Raw genomic sequence first — 9,896 nt, 5'->3', positions numbered from 1 at the left:
GCAGGATGAGGTGCCTGTACTCGTGTTATATAGGAGACAATATCTTGACATACCAACAATGCGGACTCCAGAAGCGTATATACTGTACTACCTTTTAGAGATTACCTGCCACAGAGGTCGCAGTGTTGTCCTTTATCGGCGCAGTTAAACCGCTACCAGGTTAAAGATTAAGGGGCCAAATAATAAAGTAATCGTAGCAGCCGAGCCAAAGGCCCAGTTCTGTGCCTTTTATTCAACTGGATCGTGCTATGGATTTTTTTTTTTTTTTTAATTCTATTTTTTTTTCTTTCTTAATGAAAGTATCTGTCTGTCGTCGGTCTGATTAGACGGATTCATAAAACAGAGAGGGATCCTGTGCAGGTGACTGAACACGTGTGCAGCAGCAGCACACCTCTCTTCCGGGGTCGGAGGAAGCACTGCTGCTTTCTTATTATTAAGCGGCAGGACAAAGGAAAAGACGAAAAAGAAAAAGGCCCATTTCTGGAAAGCAAATACCCCGAAACGTGAGTTGTGTTTTTTTTTTTTTTTTTTCCTCTTCTCCCCCCTCCGCAGTCGTACTACGCTTCCACCAACCCGCTAAGGGTCGACGTTTAGATGACGCAGAGAGGTATTTCCCAACGGGCCGGTGTCAGGAGAGAGACGCGTTTTCTGCGCGAGCATAATCACAGTTAATTGCTCCTCCAGAAGTTGTTGCACCATGTGAAATCATCCGTCCAGCCCGATGTGCGAGACATATTCCGAGGCCCGGCCCGATCCGTCTCGGGCGGCTGATGGAAGTAATTTCGACAAAACCTGGGGGTCTGCTGAATGCCCCTTTTTCAGTTTTCCTCTGACTGAAGCTGGAAGAAGGACGCGGTATCGATAAGGCCAATCGATTAAGACAATGGGTTATTGATAGCTTTTCGCCACGCTCCCGCCCTTCCTTCAGACACAAAGGAATAAACAAAACCTTTGTGCACCACATAATTTAGTATTTGTTTATCGACCTGTTTCCCTTTTTTCAGTGTTCCCTCTGAGCCGCTTGCAAGGCAGTCTTTAAATTTAACTGTTGAGTCTGTATCTGGATTCAATAGGATTTTAGGGATTTTTTTTTTTTTAACACAGGGTGAGACAGTAAATGTTATAGGTATTTAATTAGGTGACCACCTCCACACTCCACACTCCCTATAGGTATGAAAACATATTTACACGCTTGCTTGCATTCTGTAAAAAACCTCCTGGCCTCACGATGCCAAGAACAACTCCCTAATATAGATAGAATATATGCTAATTACCGAGGATTATTATTGATTAATGATCACGCCATTCATTTCCCTTCAGCTCTCGGGAAAACATCCCACGTCAATTTCTGTCCAACATAGGCTGGGAACGGGTTTGACGAACTCGAGCCTTTGTTCAAATCAATTGTTGCTTCGCGTGCATTATAATGAGCAACAAGCTGCGGGTCAGCCATGGAGCGGGGAAACCAAAGAAATGTCAGGCAGGCCGCGACTCGTTTGCAGTGCTTTTTAACCATTGTCATGTTCAGCAAAAGCAAAAAAAAGGCTGGACATAATAATAATATTAATAATAAAAAATAACAAATAAATAAAAATGAATAAGAATAGTAATAATCATAATAGTAATTCTCTACGCATGGATTTGAAAGTATCCCATAAAAGTGCAGTGTGATTGGTGTGCAGAGAATTGATGCCGCTCCTCCCAGCAGACTGCAGTTGCTCCATCACCACCGATCTTTAATAGGCTCCAACATAGAGCCGCCTTTATTCAGCCAAACTAGACGGAAACCATTCCCATATGACATGCAGGCTAAAGGCCCAGGCACCACATGCACATGACGAGCAGCCTGCCACCATCAGTCTAACCGGACTTTATTACTTTTCATAAATAGTAAAATGCTAATAAATTTAATATCCACAGCATCTATCAGGCCTCGTGTTGTTTCTTTTTATAGGTTATTGCTAAATAACGTTCAACAGCAATAAAATATACAACGTTAATTTATCAGTAGGCTACATTGTAATTGAATGGAATAATAAAAATAACAACAAAAATCACAATAATAATCGTAACAATCATAAATTTTGATACCTATAAAATATGTTTCAAATTTTAAACCGTGCAAAATTGTTGCAATAAAATTAATAAATTGTATAATAAAAGGTTACCATTTTTTTTTTGCTCATATAAAAGCAGTACATGGCCTAAACTGCAACTGCAATATTAACATACAAGTTAATTTAAAAAAAAGATAATGCTGCAGAAATATGTACTTGTGTTTGAATAAATACATATTTTAAAAATAGTAATCTAAAAATTACCTTGTAGTCCTTCAGCCTACACCAGACGGCTGGATACGCGGGCTGACCTAAAGGCGCTCTCCTCCTGCCTGCAGCAAACAAACAAACAGGTGCAAGGCAAAAGTCATACTCACAAAGAGAGAGTCCGCAGTCTATCCGCCTGCGTTCAGGTGAGCTGCGCTTAGCTGTGCTCGACGCAGTGGCGCTAACAGTGAACCCGAGCACTTTCCCCGAGAAAGAAGTGCTACAAATACGATTGTTGCAAATGCGAAACTTCTCCCCGGTGCGGACCAGCGGTGCTGGTGGAGGCTCCATGCATGTGTCAAACAGCTGCTGGCCACTGCTTGTCCTGAGGGTAACAAGGTTTACACACACACACACACACACACACACACACACACACACACACACACACACACACACACACACCACACCACACCACACCACACCACACCACACACACACACACGCACACACTCAACCAAATCATAGCCTGTAAAGCACAACTCCGATCGAGCCTCGCACCTATTTACGCCTGCATGTGAATTAATGAAGTTAAAAATAACCTGTGCAATTGGAGCACTTCGGAGCACAGCACATGATGAGATATCAGCTGCACCAACAGCCAAGACACAAAGTTGATGTAACTCTGTTAATTCACAAAGAGTCGTATTTTGTTGATATTTTACGGCCAAAATATAAACAGGAAAATTACACAACAATAATAATATTTAATGATAATAATAATAATCATCATAATAATAATAATTATTATTATTAATAATAATAATAGTTATTGTTATGATGATTTTGTTATTGATAATAATAATAATAGTTACAATTATTATTATTGTAATTATTATCGTAATCAGGTACATTTTCATTATTATAATGCAACCTTGACCTCACCATACCTCTCCGTGTCCACCGCCGGCTGGAGAAAAGCAAGTTGTCGCTGTTAAAGGGGTAAAAATCCAAGAGGGTGCTGGCAGGAGCTGAATGGGGCGGGTGGGGGGTGGGGGTGCAGGGGTGAGGAGGGGGACGATGGTAAGGGGGGAGGGAGGGAAGGTGAGATGGTGAGGAGAGAGCAGGAGGAGGAGGAAGAGGAGGAGGGGAAGAGATAAGTGATCTAAAGGAGAGACGATAGGACAAAAAAGTGATGATGATGAATACATTGGAAAGTTTTTTGGCCCCGGCGAGGGTGTCAGATTGAATGGCCTGTGCGCATGTGCGAAGGTGTCCAAACTGACAATGCTGGTGAGATGAAGATAGTGTTGTTGCTGCTTCTGGGCTCACGGAGGACGACGAGAGGAATCTACAAGCCGACAAGATGAGATCCAAGGCGAGGGCGAGAAAACTGGCCAAAAGTAGGTCTTCCTTTTTCCCTTTCTTACCGCTTTCAGCCGCCGGCTCCTGGCTCCTGGGTCTGTAGATGTCCAATGTGTCCTTGTCATTTGTCATATCCTTAAAAGAGGAGGGGGCGATTCTTTGTCCAGAGACAACTTTTCAGCTAAAAAATGTGTCCCGCTCCGGCTGCTCAGGCTCGCTTGCCTGCACGCTGCGGTCTTGGCGTCGTTGGTTCCCAGTGTCAGAAAGTTTCATGTGTGATGAGGAACGCCGCTGGTGCTTTAGTTGATCACGCTCCTATAGAGAGAGAAACATCGCCGTCCAAATCTGAGCTCGGTCTTGTAATTTGCTCCTTTCGGAGGTTTGTGTCGGAGGTTCAGCGGAGGCGCAGATTCGTTTCCCGAAAGTTACCAAGAAAGTTGTCGAAATGGATAGTAACTTTTTTTTTTTTTTTTTTTTTATATATAGAGCCGTTCAAGTTCTTGTGAAATAATATTCCCGGCTCTTGGAATAGTGGGCGCTGTGGCACTGCTCTGCTGCGAGCTGCTGCAGAGCTCACATCGAGCTGAGCGCACTCTTTCACTCGCCTGCAACCGGAGACGCCAAGAAGTGAATTTAGAAAGAAAGAGAGCAAAATTTTGATGCAGATTTTTTTTTTTCTTTTTTTTTTTTTTTTTTGTTGTTGTTGTCGGTAGTCGATCCTGCCTGAGCCGCAGGAGATATCGCTCTACGGCAACTTTGGTTTGTCCCAGGGCCATTCGGACTGCTGCAGACTGGTTCCTCCTCCAGGGAATGCCAATCAATAATGCGCCTTGTGCAAGAAAAGCGCCCATACGACTTCTTAGTGGACTGCTGCTCGCGTCACACGGAAAATTCATGTATTCCGTTTCGTGAACATGAGCACTTTGTTGTTGGAAATGGACCATGTTTATTGTATGACATTTGTTTGTTTTTGGTGGGTTGATTTATGAATCGCGTTTGTTTACAGCGTCTTTTTTTTTATACCCCTGCATGAATCCACTTTGTTTTCTACGGCCAATTATGTGGGTCAGTCTGTTTTTATCAACAATTCATTTGAAAGATGATTGCTTAACAACATAACTGATTCATGTGGGCCTGTTGGCATTTCCTTTTGTTATGTTTGTTATATTTTATCCACAGTGAGTTTCGATTTATAGTTTTGTGAAAACGCAGCGCTAAAACACTGGGCACAGTTAGCCTTGTATTTATTTATTTATTTATTTTTAGGACCAGCTTATTTAAAAACAATAATTTTTTAACTATACCTGTTATTGTTTTTGTGCTCGGCATGCTTGATTGCATGTTTATAGGCCTTTAAAAACTTTGTCACTTTGCCAAAGCCACTGGCCTCCTTAATTCAACGGGTGCCTCCTTCTTAATATTAGACATAAAAATTCCTCTCATGTTTACATTTCAGACCTTCGGTGGAATAATCATTTGTGCACAGCTTTTCAAACAAACCTGAAATGCGCTCATCTCCAACGGGTCTGCACTTCTTACAATACGTTTTAAAAATGCTGTTACATCTGAGAGGATTGCTGTCAGATTTTGAGGGAGGCTCTCAGCGCCCATGCCTTCAGATAAATAATGATAACAATAAAAAAAGAATACCCAACGCTGTTTTTTGCAGTCATCTTTTTGCTATTACATTTGCATGTTCTCCATGATTGGTGCACAGGGATCAAGTTGCCCTATAAGTGTGAGACAAAGTAAGAAAGGAAAAGGGGAAAAAAATAGAAAGTAAAGGAACGAAGAGCAAAACGCTAATTGGGCTACTTTGTGAAAATACTTAAACATGTCGAGGATCCTGCCTCTCGCCAGTAATTGCACTTGGTCTTGATCTCTAAACAGCCTTGATAGTCTGTTGATCCGGGTGCTAATGAACACAAATACCTGGCTTTGTGGCACTCTCACATCGGACCACTGGAAGTCTGCAGCCAAGAGGCCTCAGATCTGCAGTGTTGCAGCGTTGGGAGAGAAAAAAAAAAAAAAAATCTTGTTCTTCTTAACGTTCAAAACATGCAGGCCCAAAGCGTTGGGATACAACGCGTGGGAATATATACTCCACTCTCTCTTTTTTTTTTTTCCTTTTTTTTTTTTTTCTTCTTCTGCCGCTTAAGTAAAATAGGCTACAATGTCGCCTGTAGGTTGGTACAGTAGGTCCATGGCAATATTCACCAGCTGCTCTGTCATTTTATTTTAAACCTCAGTGTATATGTCCCTCTCTCGGCAGATCGCGCACATGGACTACACCTTAAAGGCCCGCGACGCTGCTGTGACTCCCACAGTACTTCACGTAGAGAATGAATGTGCCTGCGTCTTGATAGGGGCTCGCATTGATGAGTAGTACATGCAGCCTTTCTGGTTTATTTACATAGGGGGCTTTGGGGTCAGGATTAAGTGAGTGTTCGTGTGTTTGGATGATAATGTGATAGTGCCCTCACAAGTGGGCCTTTTTTTTTTTTTAATGGAGATAACACTTTCCTCACTCTGTTCCCCACACGTTAATATTTTGTTTGTTATTGGGTTTATTATATTGGAGTGCGTAATTTAATTTGAACCAGAGGCTTACACTCGTATTGTTTTTGATTATATTTAATTTGAACTGGATCAGTGGATTTAAAAAGTTGAACGCTATTTTCCCTTTTTTTTTTTTCTTTAATAAGTGAATAAATCCTCTAACCACATCTAATTTTATCGAACATAGCGGCTTTAATAAGAGACTTGGCCTCTTGTTGTCTTAAAAACAAACAAACAAAACAAAAAAAAATCGACACATGCAGTGTAGCAGAGAATATAGCACCAAAGTCACCATGAAATTGCCTTTTGCACCTGAAAGTTCATTTCATTTGCTCACGTTGACGATATTCCATATCTGTGTGTATGTTTGTGCGCCATACAAAGGACTGTGTGTGTGTGTGTGTGAGTGTTTGAGTGTGTGTGTGTGTGTGTGTGTGTGTGTGTGTGTGTGTGTGTGTGTGTGTGTGTGAAAAGTTTGACACCTTGCGGCTGTTTTTATTGCTGGGCCCAGATGTAGCTTTATATTGGGTTTATATCAATTAAGACTTCCGGTTGAGAGCGTGTAGACGTTTTTATTCCCCCCCGGTATTTTTCAGCGCACAGGTGAGCCAAACAGACACACACACGCACTACACACACACACACACACACACAAGCAAGCAGACGCTGCTCTCTCGCTCTCCTGCACGCTTACGCCCGAGCAAAAACCTCTCTAAAGAAACCTCAAGAAATAAGATTCAAATAGAAACATGTAACAGTTTTTCACACATCCGGACCAACTGGTAGGCGTTGAATCCATGCTGATTCTAACCGCAGCTTCCACACGATGCTGATTTTCTAAACCTATTTCAGTTACTGGGGCCGTCTGCATTATCAAGTCAATAAAATGGAAGGGACCGCCACGCGTTTTTTTTCTTGTTTTTTTTTTTTTTTTTTTTTTTTTTACGACCTGCTTCTTTCTCCTTTTTTTCTGTTTGTTTTTTTTTGCTGATTTTGCATAAAATGAACCCACCCCACTCACTGAACAAATGCACACAATTTATAACAAATTTCCTCTCATACACCCTCCTCTCTCTCTCTCTCTCTCTCTCTCCCTCTCTCCCTTTTTGGCCTATATGTACTAATTGCCAGATAGTCTATTGATCTTTGTGTTAAAGGCCCTTATTAGATGGACTCCGAGTCATGAACTTGGCCTGGCTCAACAGCTTCTGATGTTTTGACAGAAGTAATAAAACCCAACCCATAACACTTTAAAACCAACAATGGTAGCTATGTTGAACTTCTGGCTAAACGCTCAGGGTCCCGTGCAGGCTCCCATGTATTACTGCTATGCAGCTGTAATGTGTGTCAGATAGCACTCCTCCATGTTCACAGATTAGAGCCTGAACATAAAAATGATAGGATCATCAAAAGAAACGGAAATGTAATGTCAGTAATGTATGGTAGGTACTGCAATACATTGACTGATATTTTTTGTACCTTTAACAAACTGTAAATCAGTTTTAGTTTATTTTATTTGGAAGTTAGAGCATCAATGAGCCCATGATGACAACAGAAATTCATAGAAATCTTGTTTATGACTATTACTTCTGTTTTGTTGAAATTGATGAAGGCTAATGATTAGCCTGCAGTGCCTTTGGACACAAAGCCATTTTTTAAAAATTCTATTTTATTTTGATTTTCAGTCAGGCTGGTATTAATGTAATCTAAAAATACCGGTGAAATCTTATTTTATTGCTGTAGACCTGTTATAGATAAAACAGGATGGGAAACCTGAGAGTCTTGTCGTTTGCCTTCATTTGCATTAATGTGCGATGTTGTGAAGGATCTTTGCGGCACTCCGAACAGGCAACATCAGCCTTACAGTTTTACATGTGTGTCTAAAATGACTGACTGTGACCACTATGATAGTCACAGTCTCATGAATCTTTGCACCCAGAAACTGAAGCTATTCAGGTGATGTCAGATTTCGTGTGTTGGTTCTAGTCTTTTTCTCGTTTTTTCAATTTCCAGAGATATTGTTCACCATCCTATTACGAAGACAACCTGCTTTGCAGTGTTTGGAAAATCAAGTTTGGGATACAGAATCACTTCATTTATTTCCTATTTCATGGTACTGGGAATTATGATCTGAGCATTTGGACCGATTTTAGGACCATTTGTGTCAATTTTTAAAGGATTGAAAAATTGTGTAGCCTAACTAATTGCATCAGTCCACATTTGGCATGGCCACATATGCTGCATAAGTAATTGATTATGGGAGTTTGTTGGATCTAAGTTCCTCATCCCAGCGTGTGCACATGTACGATACAATTTAGTGTGTTTGTGGGTGGTGAGGCTCTTGGACCTCTTTCCATATTTATTTCTAGGGCTGGTTCCTCATCTTTGTGTGTTCAGTAAAACATCTTTGTAGTGTACACATAAGGCCTCTGTATTCTCAGAACATACTGCACGATATCCTATGAAGTGAGTAACTTCTTATGTTATAACACCCCCCAAAAGTTAAGCAACTTTTATTCATAACATCGCCATAAATTTAGCTATTAGTAACACATTCATTTGTCGTAGGGGCAGTTACTTTGGTTAAGGTTAGGATAAGGTTTCGGTCATTTTTATGGTTAGTTCAATGTCAAGCCACTGTCTGTTTCAGTAACATATGGTCCACATTTGTTTCAAATAATATGATACAAATAAAGATACATTGCCTTTTGTAACTATATCTTCAAATTTGCTGTGAGAGCAGACTCTTGAAAAATGTTCTTTCCAGTAAAGTATTCCTATTACCCTGAAATGTGGGGGACAGTGTAGTCTGAAGTCTCAGTTCTGCTTACTAGTCCTAAATCTTTGAAAGAGTCAGCCAATAAAGAAAACGTTCATGATCTCTTCCACCTGTGCAGGGAATAAACTGAAGAAAGACTTAACGTATAAGGAACTTGTTACTCTACGAATTACTGGAGCTGTAAAGCTGTAAAGAGGGAAGATTAATTTATTGGAGGATAGTTTAATTGATATATTACAATTATTTTGTCTAAATAGTCTGTTTTATGACTTCCACTGACCACTTTTTAATGTTTTCTTTCGCTAACTACAGTACGATTCCCTCTCTTCCTCTCTCTCCGAGGTGATTTCAATGCTTTTATGACTACTGAGACAGTTACAGTTGTAAATTTGCTGCTGTTTTGGCCAAGTGTCCCTTGAAAAAGAGATGTCAAAGACTCTAATCTGATTAAGTACAGGTGCCATAAACTGTAAAAATAATTTAGAAATGTGGATGTTAGAATGACTCTTGAATGGATCCTAGTATGCCTACAAAATACAGAGGTCATTTTTATGCATTATCCAGCTGTTTCAGGCATCCTCAGTGTTGTTTTCTATCTGATGTGATATCATATATAACTGTCATATCTTTTAACCCTGTGATTCCTCAAGTCTCACATCAACCTCCACTGCAACACCTTAAAAATGTTTTTTTTAATTCTAATTTTATCACTTCAAGTGAAGATGTATTGATAAAGAGGGGAAACTTGGATGGACACATATTTTAAATGTATGCGTTCATTGAGTAATCCATATTCACTATTTTGTTGGCTTGATTGATTAAAGGGCCACTACACTCATATTGAAGACAGTAACAGTATCTCATTCTGCATACGAGAGATAGAAATGAAGACAGAGCTTTGGTTGTGGTTTTTAGAGTAAGCAGAAAGG

At 40.4% G+C, this 9,896-nt stretch overlaps 1 long non-coding RNA gene across 1 annotated transcript; it reads right to left on the bottom strand.

The window, feature by feature from the left end:
* Positions 1–2,517: 2,517 nt before the first annotated feature.
* On the bottom strand, positions 2,518–3,295 carry LOC120804254. Its single transcript, XR_005709427.1, has 3 exons — positions 3,215–3,295; positions 2,867–2,949; positions 2,518–2,649 (listed from the first exon to the last, which is right to left on the bottom strand). It is a non-coding gene; the product is annotated as an uncharacterized LOC120804254 (long non-coding RNA).
* Between the last annotated feature and the right edge of the window lie 6,601 nt (positions 3,296–9,896).

Source organism: Xiphias gladius, chromosome 18 (genome assembly GCF_016859285.1).
Source record: "Xiphias gladius isolate SHS-SW01 ecotype Sanya breed wild chromosome 18, ASM1685928v1, whole genome shotgun sequence".
Taxonomy (NCBI): domain Eukaryota; kingdom Metazoa; phylum Chordata; class Actinopteri; order Istiophoriformes; family Xiphiidae; genus Xiphias; species Xiphias gladius.
Note: the sequence above shows the minus strand (reverse complement) of the source record. Positions and strands in the feature narration are given on the sequence as shown.